Source organism: Saimiri boliviensis, chromosome 10, assembly GCF_048565385.1.
Source record: "Saimiri boliviensis isolate mSaiBol1 chromosome 10, mSaiBol1.pri, whole genome shotgun sequence".
Classification (NCBI taxonomy): domain Eukaryota; kingdom Metazoa; phylum Chordata; class Mammalia; order Primates; family Cebidae; genus Saimiri; species Saimiri boliviensis.
Window position 1 is genome coordinate 50,658,374 of NC_133458.1, and position 15,633 is coordinate 50,674,006.

A 15,633-nucleotide genomic window follows, 5' to 3' on the forward strand; every position below is an offset into this window, starting at 1 on the left:
GACACAGACGTACTGTACAATGGCTGGGATCTGTTACTAGCTCTATGGTGACTCTACCAGCTCATTCTTACAGGCAAATACCTAACTGCTTTGAAGCCAGCTCCTTCTCCAGCATCCTTCATTGGCTTCCTGGAGCCCATAGCCCAAGCTGTGGGTCTCCTCCTACTTATCCTCTCTGCCACCATGTTCAAACATCCTCTTACCAGCTGATTCTTCCTCCTTCTCCCTCTAGGTGGCATTTATTTATTCACTCGACAAATATTGACTAACTATTGTGTGCCAAGCCCTGTTGTGCATGCTAAGGTTATAGCGGGGAATAAAGTAGATGAAAATGCCTGGCCACAAGCAGCAGATGCTGTGGAAGCACCCCTCCTTCCGCCCATCCAGTCAGCCAGCCATGGCTCTGGTTGAAGCCCACAGCATGGCAGTGCTGTGCATGTATCAGGGTAGAACGTCTGTTATGACATGGTTCTCCCATCAAGGAACTCAGGCCCAGTCCAGACAAACCAGTAAGCCCAGGATTACAACCAAGTAATCCAGACACGCCTCCACTGAACTCCAAGCATGCCTGAGGCTGTGGGGCTTGGGAGACTGGAGGGAATAGAATCAAATTCAGATCAAGACTGAAGCTGTCAGAGGTTTCCAAAGGCAGGAGTGAATTGGAGAAATGAAGGGTAAAGGCCGTTTCCAGCAAAAGGAATTAACAAAGTAAAGGTATGAAATAGCATGGCTTACCCCATGGCATTATGCCAGCTGACTTATACTTACAGAAGCTCAATTTTTAAGAAAAAATGATTTTTAAAAATAGGTAATACCTGCACACAATACAAAAGTCTAAATCTTTAAAAGAGTGAGCAATGAAACACATGTCTTCCTGTCTATCTCTTTTCCCCAGAAGCTGTTTCCCTCCTCAGAGACAGCCATTATTGTCACAGCCTTGTGATCCTTCCAGAAACAGTCTATGCATAGACACGTGTATACTCATCTGCATAGTCTCTGCTTTACGGAAACACACTCTGTGTTTCCTGCTACTAATGGAAGCATATTCTATCCTCTACTTTCCTTGGTTTTTCCTCTTACTATATCTGGGAAATTGTAACATGTCAGTGCATACACAGCAGCCCCATTCTTTGTCGTAACTGCATAATATTCATGGTATGGATGTGCCACGTATTATTTATCAAGTCTGCTATTGATGGGTGTTGGCTTTGTTCTCATTTCTTTTTCTATTACAAGTAATGCTGCAATAAACATCTTTGAACCTATGTAATATCATACCAGAATATATTTGTAGACTAAATTTCTAAAACCTGACTGGAATGGGAGAAAACATTAACTTTTTGGTAGACATTGCCAAATTATTCCTCAAAGAAGTTGTTCCAATTTGTACTCCTACGATTGACATGTAAGAGCACGGGAGAAATCCCCCAAATCCTCACCAATATAGTGTTATCAAACATTTTACTTTTTGCCAATCTGTTGGGTTAGAAAATCATATCTCATTTTAATTTGCATTTCCTTTTCATGAGTAAAATTGGGCATTTCTACCATTTTTCTACTGGGTTGTTGGTATATTTTCTGCTGATTTGTAGGAAATCTTGATATGTTAAGGAATTTAGCACTCTATCTGTAATATGCATTGCAAATATTTTTTCCTCTTTACCACTTGATTTTTGACTTTATTTCTAGGGATTTCTGCCATACAATTTTTTAGAAATTTTATATAGTCAAATTTATCAACTCGTGTTCTGTGGCTCCACATTTTGCTTGCTGCTTGGAAAGGATTCTGTCTGAGATTAGAATAAATACGTTCATATTTTCTTCTAATACTTTTATGGTTTTGTTTTCAAATATAAGCTTCTCATTTCTTTGGAATGGTTCTGAAATGGGAAAAGTTCCCTTGTCCTTATTGCAGGGCGAGCAATGGGGGTGTGGCTCACTTCTTCAGTGCCCCACTGCCCAAATCTCTAGGGGAGCATACAGATGGGCAGGCTGTGGTGCTCCAATGCCAGGACAAATGCCTAGGGGTGAATGTTTACAGCTGAAGCCCCAGTGGACGTGTATTATAGTGTGCTCTTTTAGTTTAGCCATCTGTAGGTGGCCTGTGTTAGCTCAATTAAGACCTGTCTTATTGCAAGGAGAGACGGCTTTTTGTATCCTGGTGTTCTTGCCTTGGTCTAGAAGAATCAGATCACACGTGGACTTGGAGAATGAGTGCAAGGTTTAACTGAGTGAAAGTAGCTCTCAGCAGACGGGGAAGCCAGAAGGGAATGGTTTCCCCCTGGAGGCAGGTGGCTTGGTGGCCTGGGCTGTCCTCCAACTGTCCCAATCAAATTCCACATGTTCTGCCGGCTTGCCAGTGTCTGTCAGTGCATTCCTCTAAACATCCAGTTGCCCGTGTGTTCCTCCGCTGATGTGCTCGTCTCCACGTCCAGCTGCTTATGTGTCTGCCTGCTAGAGTCTCAGAATTTTTATAGGCACAGGATAGGGGTGTGGTAGGCCAGAGTGGTCTTGGGAAATGCAATGTTTGGGCAGAAAAACAAAAATGCCTGTCTTCACCTAGGTCCATGTGCATAGGCCCTAGGGTGGAGCCCTACCCAGGGACCATGCCCTTCTCTACTCAGCACTTCCCTACCTCCTTCCATATCATTTAAAGGGACTACACCCTTCCCAGCACTTACTTCCATATCAGTTTCTTAAGGTGTGAGGTAGGATCCAGTGGGAACTTCTCTTTCCAGTAACTGCTCTTTAGCCAACTTAGCCAGAGCACTAATATCTTGTCAAAGAGTTGGGGATATGGGAATACAGTTCTCCTTCACATTCAAAGAGTAATTAAGCTTGGGATAGAACTATCAAGCAGAGGAAATTTGCCTCTAGCATGTTTCACATAGCACCTGGAAGAAAAGAGGAGGAAAGTTTCTCCTAGCTCACAGCAGGCCATTCAAGAGAAAGTTGGAACTTTCCCCCTGTGTGGAAGAATCAAGCCAAGACTTGCTTTTCCTGGTCTCAGTCCCCTTATTTGCATGGATGCAGGTGACCCAGTGTCCTGTGCCTATCACCCTTGTGCTTTGTAATCCCATCCTGAGCAAAGCAGTGGATGAAATGCATTTCCATGTGAGTGCCAAAAGCAAGTCGGATATTTCTGGCTAAAATACTCAGTGTTCTCCCTCCCTCCCTGCTTTTACCTAAACAGGAAGCTATATCTTTACTCACCTAAGTTCATGCAACAAGACCAGAAAGAGCCTTATAAGAGGCAGCAGGTCCTTTTGACGTCACAGTCCTCTAGTTAGGAATTCTGACTATTTTGATTTGTTTATTTATTTTTATTTTCCTCCTCCCAAAAGAAAGAAATTAGCCAGTTTTTACCTTTCCTCTGAAACCCTTCTTCCCATTTTCTATGTTTTCTATGTTATTTAGAATTAAATATATTCTTCTTTTTACACACAGATGAGGGGTGTTTTTTAAATCAATATTGTCAATACATTTATATTTCTCAAGATATTTTACAGCTTTCTTTATGCAACTTATGCAGCTTTTCTTCTTTCAATTCTTTTTTCTAGGTTTTCTTCTTTCTTACAGTCTTTAGTAGTTTTTTTCATCCAGAGTGTGTAGTCAATAAGCACTTTTAATTGTATGTGTCTGAAAATCTTTATTTCATCCTAGCTTGTATGTAATAGTTTAGCTGGGTATAGAAGTCGAGGTCGACAGTTACCTTCTCTTCATTTCTTAAAGATAGGCTTTCCCTGTTTTCTAATATCTATTTCTACCCATGAATAGTTTGCCGTTGGCCTAACATTGTTTTCAGTATTTGATTTCAGAAATCTGTCTTTTCTTTTTGGTAGTGTTTAAGCTTTTCATTTATCCCTAATGTCTTACAATTTTAAAATTCTAATTTTGCTTTGAGACCACAAGGTTAGCTGTTCTCTACTGTAACTTTCTATTTTTGAAAGGATAACAAGCTTATAACTGTTTTTAAAGCTCAACTGGTTTATTACCAATTGGAAAATAAATGCATTGAGTAGATGGTATTAGTATCAAAGTTTTGCTTTGTTATGTTTTCAAAACCATAAGTCTAAATAGATTTGATAGAAGTGCCTCTAGATTAGGACTTCTGCTGAGTACTGTCAGATAACTACAGACTTATTGTATATGAAACATAATATTAAAATAACAAAAATTTTACAGATAACATTTCACATGTAACAAATCATTTTTATTATTTCATCATAATCCTTTACAGGTATGTTTCATTAAAAACTGATCTTCAAAGGAAAATAATCTTAATTTTCAAAACAAATAATAATATGAGATCTTGAAAGACAAAATTTAGAGTTGCATTTATTTGGTTTGGTTTTGCTTAGCTTTGAGAACTTAAGATTTTTCTTCCCTTTTTACAAAAACAGTATACTCTCTTCATGCAATCAAAATATTTCAATTCAAAAAAATTTAACTTAATATCCATCTTTTCAGAGCATATTATATCTTAATATGAGATTCCTCTGTTTGTGTATGTGTGTATGTGTATGTGAGTGTTTGTACATTTGTGTGCTGGGTAAACCTACATTCTCAAATAAGTTCCAACTCAAGCAGTTGGACTTTTAAACAGCTCTTTGTGCTCCTGTGGGCCCTCCATACCCTGCATTTAAAGTCTCTGCTATATTAAAAATAAAAAAACTCTTTGTCCACTGGGGTCCTTGCAGAGCTGCCACTAATTAAAAGTTTTCTGGACAGCTAGTTGATTATATTCATGGGGTTTCCTCAATCAACTAGATAAAAACAAGAAAGGACCACAGAGATCTTCTAACTGAGTGCTACACAAGTTTTGCATTTTCTGGATAAGAAGGCAGTTTAAATGACTTGCCCGCCTCACAAACCAAGTAGCAGAGGTCCAAGAACGGATGCCAGTCCTCTGGCTCTCCAGCTCTGCTATCTTTCTCCTACTGTAAAAGTGTCATTAATTATAATAGGAGGAACACAGCAGCAGCAGCCAATGACTGATATGCATGCACTGATTACAGAAAGCACTTTCAAGTGCAGACAACATCTTCTGCTATAACTGCCTCATTGATCATCTCTTAGAACTTGCCAATCAATCTTCCAAACTGCCACCTCTGTCCCTCAACAAATAATGGGAGAATAGAGATATTCTCTGATAGAAATCTGGTTGTGGAGGACAGTGGCTACTTAACAGGCAAATCACCATGGCTGGACAGAGTCCTGAGGAAGGGCCTGAGGAGTGGGAGTGGATGGCCACTAGCTATTTGGACATGATCAACACTGTCATCACAGAACTCTTAAGGGCACAGCGCATAGGGTGGCTTTCCTGAGGTCCTCTGCTTTGGGCAGCTCTGATCTGGAAAATGACAGATAGAAAGAAAGTGAAAGTTCTGTCAACAGTTGCTTAAAGGGGCCCCTCAAATATATCTTTTCTTTTTTTTTTTTTTTTTTTTGAGACGGAGTTTCACTCTTGTTACCCAGGCTGGAGTGCAATGGCGCGATCTCGGCTCACCGCAACCTCCGCCTCCTGGGCTCAGGCAATTCTCCTGCCTCAGCCTCCTAAGTAGCTGGGATTACAGGCATGCACCACCACGCCCAGCTAGTTTTTGTATTTTTAGTAGAGACGGGGTTTCACCATGTTGACCAAGATGGTCTCGATCTTTCGACCTCGTGATCCACCCGCCTCGGCCTCCCAAAGTGCTGGGATTACAGGCTTGAGCCACCGCGCCCAGCCATATCTTGTGTGGATCTACACGTGTGAAGGTATCATCATCTAATGAGGCTAGTTTTTAAATTTGTACATCTCTTTGAATGTTATTCTTCCACAGAGGAGATGCCCTATACATGACTTCTGGCTTGTGGATATAGCTGAAAGTAGGGAAGCCCTTTGGAAAAGTGGGATGGTAGAAAAGGAGGAAAACTGACTTTGCAGTTAAGTGGACCCAAGTTCGAGTCCTAACTCCACAAACTACCGGCTTTGTGCTTTGTATGAGCGTTACTTAGCCTCTTCCTAGCAAAAAGAAAGAAAATGGGGCTAACTTCCATCTCACCCACGTCCAAGGTGCATCTTGCCCAACACAGAAGGAAAAACTGACCTATGGGGATCAGAGAAAGGTAATCTTGACTGTGGGAAATCGGTTTATACTTGTTTTGAAGCGTAGTGTTTTCCCAAACCTATTGCTCTTCTCGAAAAAATAACTGATGGAGTCAAGTGGGAATAGATGGATGAGGTAAACAGATATTCCGACCCAGAAATGGTAACAGTACAAAATAAAGAAACTAGAAAGGAAGAGGTAGGCTGCTGCATCTCAGCCGAGAAGCAGCTGTGCTTCGGTCTTCTCTTCCAAGAAAAATCTTCCAGCCAGAGAGGGCTGAACGGGCTGATGAAGGAGAAAGTGAAGCCAAGACTATAGAGATGACAGTGAGAAAGCAAAGTCATGATGCAAGCACCATCTACCTGGGGCAGGAACGACCCAGTGCTAGGCTCTTGACATGTGGCTTAAAATTCAATGGCACAAATACTATTCAAGCAAAGGCTTCCCACCAATCCCAAGAATGTGTTTAGAGTCATATAGGTATAGACACAAATCTTGGCTGTACTGCTGATCAGGAGGGTGACTTTGGGTGGGTAACTTAATCTCTCTAATTTTATGTAATGGGAATAGTAATATATACACATAAAATCATATCAATTAAATGAGGTGGTATCTATACAGTTCTTGGTATAAAGCTGGCATTCCATAAATAATAGCTAACGTAACAAGTATTAATTTCACAAAACACAGACTTATGTGGGCAAAAGATAACTTTAGTTTTCCTGTTTCCAGCCTTACTTTCCATCTCAAGCTTTCTCAGACCATTGTGGAAAACTCGAATTAGCTAGTTGCAGGTAAAGCCAGTCACATCCAGTAACTTCCCAGGCATTCTGGTTTTAGAACTGAGTTACGGTTCAGATTTTCTTCACCCTCTTTCCTTGTATCTCTGAGGTTGACACTGATGTCCAGCTGAATTCCCACCTGCCCACAGTGTTGAGTCTTGGGTGAGGGCATGGGGAGAGGGTACTCCCTTCTTGGTCCTGCAGACACACCATCACCCTGCCTCAGAGACCTGCTGGTCTTCATGATATCCTCCCAGGCTCCCTGCAATCCTGACTGTGAGCTGCGCCTTCCCCACGTAGGGAGCCTTCATTCTGGTCTCCAGGCCTCACAGGCTTGCTGTCTCCCAGGTGTCTTCTGTGTGTCCTCACTCAGGAGCCTTGGGTGTTTTCTGATGGCTGCCACACCCCTTTAGGGATATGGAAAACTCCGGATAGCCTCTGCCATCATTGCTACCCACTTTGACACACAACAGTGGATCAGATGTAGTCTCCCTGGAGTTTTATTTATCCTCACATTCAAAGGTGCCCCTCAGACACACTCGCCTCTGCGAGTTGGCTACTGTTCTGTTGGAGGTAGGGAGGTGTACGCCTTCCACATAGCATGTGACTCTCTTACTCCCTCTTCAACTCTCCTCTCTCCACTCAGCCTGAGGGCTTTATCTGTTCACCCGGAAGCAAGGGAGGATATGGATGGAGAGCAGGCAGGGAGAAATGGGTGCTGCCTGCTCGCGTCTTCTTTCAGATTTTTCTTCTGTCTATGCCCGGCTAATGCCTTCTGGAGTCTAGGAGTTTGGTGTCATTGTTCTCTGTTGCTGCATTGTTTGGATTGTGGAAAGCTGTATTTGTTTGCTTATATGGTACAACTATAACAAAGTGCCACTAACTGGATGGCTTAAACAACAGAAATTCATTGTCCCATAGTTCTTGAGGCCTGAGGTCTGAGATCAAGGTGTCAATGGGGTTGATTCTTTTTCAAGGCTGTGTGGAGAATCTGGGCACGCCTCTCTCCTAGCTCCTGGTGGTTTGCTGTCCTCACCCTGGTTTCAACCTTCCTGTGAAGACGTGGCGCACTTCTCCCTGTGTGTGCTTCTGTCTCTGTGCCCAAATCTCCCCTTTTGTAAGGATACCAGTCATATTTGCTTGGTGCCCACCTTCACAACTGCACTCAGACTTAACTAATTCCATGTGCGAATAAGGTCACTGTGATGGTTAATTTTGTGTGTCAACTTGGCTAGGCCATGGTACTCAGATATTTGGTCAAACGTTGTTCTGGATGTTTCTGTGAAGTCAATGTTTACAAAAAATTAATATTTAAGCCAGTGATCTTTAAAACAGATTTGCCTCTATAATGTGCATGGGCCTCATTCAATCAGTTGGAGGTCTCAATAAAACAAAGGTTGACCTTCCCTGAGTAAGAAGGAATTCTGCCAGCAGACTGCCTCTGGACTCAAACTGCGACATCGGCCTCTTCCTTGGGTCTTCAGCTTGTTGGCCTGGCCTGCGGGTTGTGGACTTCCCGAGCCTCCGTAATCATATGAAACAAATCCTTAAAATGAATCATCCATCTATCTATTTATTTGTCTATCTATCGTCTATCTCATTAGTTCTCTTTTTCTGGAGAACCCTAATACAGACATATTCTGAGTGTTAGGACTCGTTACTTTTGGGGGGACACAATTCACCGTATAACAGATACTATTCAGCATACAAGTGAATGAGGTGCATGAGGCTGGGGGCCTGCTATTGATACAACACAGTTATCCCTTAGTTATCCCCACGATTGCCACCACCGCCGGCAAGCACCCCCATGCTGTCCCTCCGACAATGCATGAGGGCTCTGTACCTTGTTCCACGGTTTTGGTATGGCTTCTTAAATCTCTTAATGTAGCTTTCTCCTCTCTTCTTTTTCCTTTGTAAATTACGTGTTGTTAAGCTGGGTTATCTTTCTTGTGGGTATTCCCACAGTCTGTATTTTAACAAGTATGTTTCCATGTATTGTTTAAGATGTTTCTATTTTCCCTGTCCTTCCTGTTAACCACCCCATCCCAAGCAACTCGCCCCCACCCCTACTCCCTCCAGCCACAGTGGCCTCTGTCTCCTCAAGGACACCAAGCCTCACAGGCCCGGGGATTTTGCCACAAGGTTTCCTCTGTCTGGACCATCCTTCCCCCTACTTCCTCCAGCTGGCTCCTTTTCAACACGCAGATCCTATTTTAGAGGGACCTCCCCTGACCCCACTCCGAATCATCCTCTCTCCTGGTACTGCCTTCCCTCGATTCCTGATTTCATTTATTTATTTATTTATTGAGACAGGATGTCTCCCTCTGTCACCCAGGCCTGGAGTATAGTAGTGCAATCGTAGCTCACTCACTGCAGCCTCGAATTCCTGGGTTCAAGCGATCCTTCCTCCTCAGCCTCTCAAGAAGCTGGAACTATAGGCACATGCCACCATGCCCAGCTAAATGTTTAACAATGTTATGTAGAGATGGGGTCTCACTGTGTTGCCCAGGCTGGTTTCTAACTCCTGTGCTGAAGTGATCCTCCCCCACTGGCTTCCCAAAGCGCTGGGATTATAGGTGTGAGCCACTCGGCTAGGCCTATTCATAGTTTTTACCACGTTTTTACTATGTATTTCTCCATGAAGTTATTTGTTTACAGCCCATCAGATTGTGAGCTCTGTGAGGGCAGGGACCATGTGTGTTTTGCGGATGACCATAGCCCAGTGCAAGCCACAGTGCCATTAACTTGTTAAATAAATGAATCAATCAATGAAGGCATGTTGGTTCTGAACTCAAACCAGTGGCAGAGATTCTGCCTAGCAACCCAGTCCCTAGATCCCAGATGGAGGCTATTACAGAGAAGGCAATAATAAACCAAACGCCAGTTGTAAGCACATGAATCAATTAAAGCCCTGTTTACATTTTTTTTGTCAAACATAATCGGTTAGCATTTGAATTAAGGTCAGGCCGATAGTTTACAGCCTCTATCGCTTGTCAAAAATGGATATGAGTTCCCTGTGCTTAAAAGGCTTGGTATCCGGGTTCAATTGCTTGCTATTTGGGCAATGGGGCTTATCTTTCCTCATCCAGATGTGAAGAACCAGAAGGTATCAGTTACTCTTTTTTACGCTGCAGAATCTGAGGCTTAGGTGGTCTGCAGGAGGTGGTCCAGGGTCACAACCAATTGGTAGGTAGTTGCACAGCAGGAAGCCTGTGGCTTTGGCATTGGATTGGCCTTGAGCCCACTTCCTCCCGAAACTTGCTTTGTGACTCTGGGCAGTTACTTAAGCTCTCTGATTCTGCTTCTTCATCCGAAAAGTGGGGGCAAGGGTGCCTCTCCACTGCAGAACAGATTGTGAGAATCAAAGAGGACCATCTGGGTGAAGGAGGACGTCCTGGCAGATACTCAAGATGGTGTTCTCACGTTCCACACAAAGTTACAGGGCGCCTGCAGCATTCTCATTATTACAATCAAGGTCTCCCGGCTTAGGGTTTCAGATGTTTTCCACCACCCCACAAGTGTGAACATACAAACAAAAAAAGGGGGCAGATAAAAATTATAATCCTCCGTAAAATAACTACAAATCAGACCCCAAATGATGAATTTTCCACTGACTGCCATTGTTCAACTACTTTAAATATCTTTTGGAAGTAGCTGGGCATTCATTAAAAGTAAGCTATAAATTAGACTTGCTCCCCACTTATAATACAAGCTATGATAACCAAGTACATGGTGACAGAAACGGAACTATTGTATCATAGCTATCTATAAGAAGAGCAAGCATTTATATAGTGCTTTTCATTGCAAAATACTGTTCTTCGTGCGTCATGTAGAATAACTCTTTAATCCTCACGAAACACTTTGAGACAGTTGTACTAACATTTACATCCCTCATTTTACAAATGGGAAAACTGAGGCACAGAGAAGTTAAGTAACTTGCCTAAGTTTACAAATCTAGGAAGTGATAGAGACAGGATTCAAACCCGGGTGATTTGGCTCCAGTCTGGGTTCTGGCAGCCTCTCTGTCCTCAATTATCACACTATTCAGAGCGCTTAACATACACAAATAGCACATTTGTCCATATTGTATGCAATAAATATATACCAAATTTTTTCAATTAAAAATTAATTTGGGCCGGGTGCAGTGACTCATACCTGTAATGCCAGCACTTTGGGAGGCCGAGGTGAGCAGATCACGAAGTCAGGAGTTTGAGACCAGCCTGGCCAACATGACGAAACCCCATCTCTACTACAAATACAAAATTAGCTTGGCATGGTGGCGGGCGCCTGTAATCCCAGCTACTTGGGAGGCTGAGGCAGGAGAATTGCTTGAACTTCAGAGGCGGAGGTTGCAGTGAGCCGAGGTTGTGCCATTGCATTCCAACCTGGGCGGCAAGAGCAAGACTCCATCTCAAAAAAAAAAAAATTAATTTAAAATAGATAAATAAACAGCACATCAGTCCTCTTAAATACAATGGTGATCCCATCTCCTAGTGTTGCTTCTTTTTTTTTTTTTTTTTTTTTTTTTTTGAGACGGAGTTTCGCTCTCGTTACCCAGGCTAGAGTGCAATGGCGCGATCTTGGCTCACCGCAACCTCCGCCTCCTGGGCTCAGGCAATTCTCCTGCCTCAGCCTCCTGAGTAGCTGGGATTACAGGCACGCGCCACCATGCCCAGCTAGTTTTTTGTATTTTTAGTAGAGACGGGGTTTCACCATGTTGACCAGGATGGTCTCGATCTCTCGACCTCGTGATCCACCCGCCTCGGCCTCCCAAAGTGCTGGGATTACAGGCTTGAGCCACCGCGCCCGGCCCTACTGTTGCTTCTTATTCCTTCTCCCATATTCACTGGAAAGAAAAGTAACTGGACAAAGGGGTTTGTGTGTGGCAGAGGTGGAGGGAAAGAACCTACTGAAGTGAGAATTCAGTCTGGTTCCGTTTTGTTCTTCCTTTGGTTCACTTGTTTGCTGCTGTAACAAGAAATCCCACTGTCAATCCCCGAGCAGGTGAGGTGGGAGGGGTTTGGTCATCAGGAAGGAATGGGGTCTGGTGCTCTTGGCTGTCAGAGATGGGGACAGGCTCTTTGATGTTTTAAGCTCAGCGGTCTTTTTTGGGAGCTTTGGGGAGAATAAAAAGCCCCAACCCCCAGGGGCTTTCTAGGGAAAGGCCCGGGAAGGGGAATTGTGAAGGCAGAAAGAATCCTCAATCAGCCCTGACCGGAGCCTCTGAGGCAAGAGGACCCCTAATGAGAATGGCTGATGGTCGGGGGGTGGGTTGGAGTGGGCAGCAAAAGTATAAATGTCTCACCAGTCTTGGAGGAATGGGCTCGAGCCCGTTCTAGGTGACATTGTCATACCCGTGTATAGGGGACGTATTCACACCCGGAATGCAACTGGCGCAGAAGGCAGACTTTTCAGCTCTCCCACCTCAATAGAAGGGCCAAATCAGGAACCCACAGTCCGTGCCCACCACGTCTGTCCCATCAGCTAGGGGCTGCCTCTGATGTCCCCAGGGAGCTCTGTCAGGCCAAGGGGTCATGAACACATATTGCCCCAAACCAGAGCGGCCCGTTGTCTCCCGCTGTGAAAAACAAGTACAGAAACGTTTCATTTTTCTGGTCTACCTGAGTGAGAGGAGACTGGAAAGCACCGCCGTCAAACCCTCACGTGAAGCACTCTGGTTCTGCCCTTAAGGTCCCCTTCCTGGGGACAGGAACATATGCTGCTTACAGATTTGGCTCGAGTTTCTCTTCTTTACCTTGGTGTAGCATGGATTCCGTTCCAATTTACTTTTCTGTGTCTCAGAGGCTCCTGATCTGTGGGAGACTTGTGGCGGGTGTTGGGTAGGGGGGGCGGGGGGTTGCCAGCCACAGAGTCCCATCTTAGAGTTAGGGTTCCAGGAGCAAGTCAGGACTGGGGAAGACAAGAAGTGCAGGACCCAAAGGGAGACTGTAAATCTGAATTAAGGAGAAACAACAGAGTGAGAGCCGGAGAGACCTACAGAGTGAGGCTCTAAGCAACAGGTAACCGAGGCTCAGCACCCAACTGGAAACAGGAGAGGAGTATGGGCTTGCGTTTGGGTGGAGGCTATGAACAGGGCGAAGGTGTCTGGGACTCAGTTGTCAATGGGGCCAGCCATGGAGCAAGGCAGTGCTACTGGCCTAAGGATACTTGCCCAGGGCAGTCAGATTGAGGTAAACTGAAAAGAGGAATGTTTTCATTTGGTGCCTTGAGTTTTGGACATCTCTCCAACAGGCTCTTAGAAGAGAATGTTCTAGCAAAGACGTCATCACTGTTCACTGACGTCAGTGAGCCCCCCGCAGGCATCTGAACTGGAGAGGAGCAGGAGTGGGCAGCAGAAGTCAGTGCAGGTTTGGACTCAGGTCTTGCTTGTTCCTACCCCTAACAAGGTGGGAGAGTATGAGTAGGATCTGCTAGGCTTTTCTCTTCCAGCGTTTCTGAGGTTTTTCATTAGGCGAAGTCCTGTCTGCCTGAGGCATCTCCAGTTTCCGATTTTCCTCTGACGGGAGATAAAGGCTCTGCTCTGTTAAAGGGATAGGAAGCCACAGGGAAAGAACTCCGGAGACCGGAGAGAGCCTTCCCCAGGCCTGGGCAGAAGGGACCAGCTCCTACAAACTGGACACAGGGCTGTTTGCTTTATTGCTATGCCTGCTTAAGGATGCCCGGCTGATAAGATGACTTGACACACCGGTGTCCCTGGGAAGTTCTAAGTGATGCAAACAAGCGTGACAGGAAACACTGAGAACAATATGAGGTTTCTCTGTGCTCAGGCTGCAGGACAGCTTTGCTTTCATGAATCAAATCCCTGGACTGATAGCCTATGCTGTGGTCTGGTTGCTACAGTTGGGATAGAAGCCAGAGTTTCCTTGGAGAATTCACTGTAGACTAGGTTTAGTCATGAGCTACTTGATTCACAGCCTTTGACGATGCCTGTGCGGGACAGACTGTATACCATTCTAACCGTGGCTCCTGATTGGTGCCCAGACTGGTGGAAGTGGCCACCACCAGGAAAGCCAATTCCAACCTCCTTGAATTACAAACAAGGAGGTGGTATTTGTAGCAAATGGAGTCTCAGAGAAAGATAACAAGAAGACATTTCTTTATGAGCTGGGTCTAGGAAACCACCTTGTCTGTACATTTGAATATCATAAGTTAAAAATATCATGATTTAAATATAGCCTTTGGCAGTAATTCTTGGATTGGTTTAGTTGACTAAACTATCCAATTCTTGGATTGGTTTAGTTGATTGCATGCTGTACATGTGTGTACCTGTGCAAATCAAGGAATTTTCCAGAAAGATACTGTATTCCCAGTAAGCAGGACTGCAGCGTGATGCTGGTTAGAGCCTCCACATTTTCATCTTTTTCTGGGGTAATTTGCCCTCCCATGGTCCCAAGGAGGACTCTCATTTACCTGCTCTTTTTTTTTTTTTTTTTCTTTTTCGAGACAGTCTCCCTCTGTCACCCAGGCTGGAGTGCATTGGCATGATCTCAGCTCATGGGAATCTCCACCTCCCAGTTTCAAGTGATCCTCCTGCCTCAGCCTCCCGAGGAGTAGCTGGGACTACAGGCATGCACCACCATGCTTGGCTAATTTTTGTACTTTTAGTAGAGACAGGGCTTCACTGTGTTGGCCAGGCTGGTCTCAAAGTGCTGACCTTAAGCAATCCACCCACCTCAGCCTCTCAAAATGCTGGGATTACAGGCGTGAGCCACCATGCCCGGCCTCATTTACCCTGTCTGTACCACACCCTGTCCGCAGATGACTGAACATCCTAACCCGAAAGACCCTAGGCCGTGGGCAGGGCTGTGCCTATCACACTTTCTCTTTGTTTTTTTTTTTTGTTTGTTTTGTTTTGTTTTTTTTCTCTTTCAAGACTTTGACCTAAGAGACATGGTGATGTTTCAGCGATGAAGTGCTCCAACTCAATGGTGATTAGACTCAGGAGCGGGGAAGTGTGCCAGTGAGGAAATGGAAAAGGCAGAGAGAAGAGGACAGGAGCAGACACACAGACAAGCAGAGAGAAGAGGAGGCTGTGGCCTCGTGAGAGAGGCAGGGGACGTTTGGGATCCCAACATCCTCGTTCCACTCTGAGCCTTCCGTGTCAGCCTTGGTGTCTGGGGGTTGTCTGTCAAATCCTCGGATCCGTACAGTAACCCCCATTAAACTCCAACCAGTCCAGGGATGTTTCTGTCCCTTGCAACCAAATAATCCATAAGACAGCATGATTGGACAAGACCAGAGAGTAACCATCCAACACCCCAAAGACAAGCATATCTAAATGGGAGCCGTTTAGGTGTGTCTCCAATCTACTTTAAATATTCCAGGGAGGTAGATGCAGTGAAATTACATGTGTGCTGGTTCATTTCTGCTTTTACTCTAAGGACAGTCAGTTGCTTTAATGGAAAATTCTACTCCAGGGTAGTGAGCTAGTATTCTATCAGAAAGGACGCACTCCAGAGGCAGCCACTTCAAGTGCTCCTTGGATCGATGTCTCCCTGAATACCTGAGGCTTTGTTAATTAGCATAGTGAATGTCAGAAATGGATTTTTATTGTTTAAATTAGTTCATCGTTAATAAAAACGATGAATATTAGAAATGGACTCTTTGTGAAATTAAAGGTATTCAAGATGTGTGGATTGGCCAGCGTATTTTAGGTGTGTTACATTCTTCGCTGTTACATGAGGAAAGATGTCACTGGAAAAGGGGTCCCAATCTAGACCCCAAGAGAGGGTTCTTGG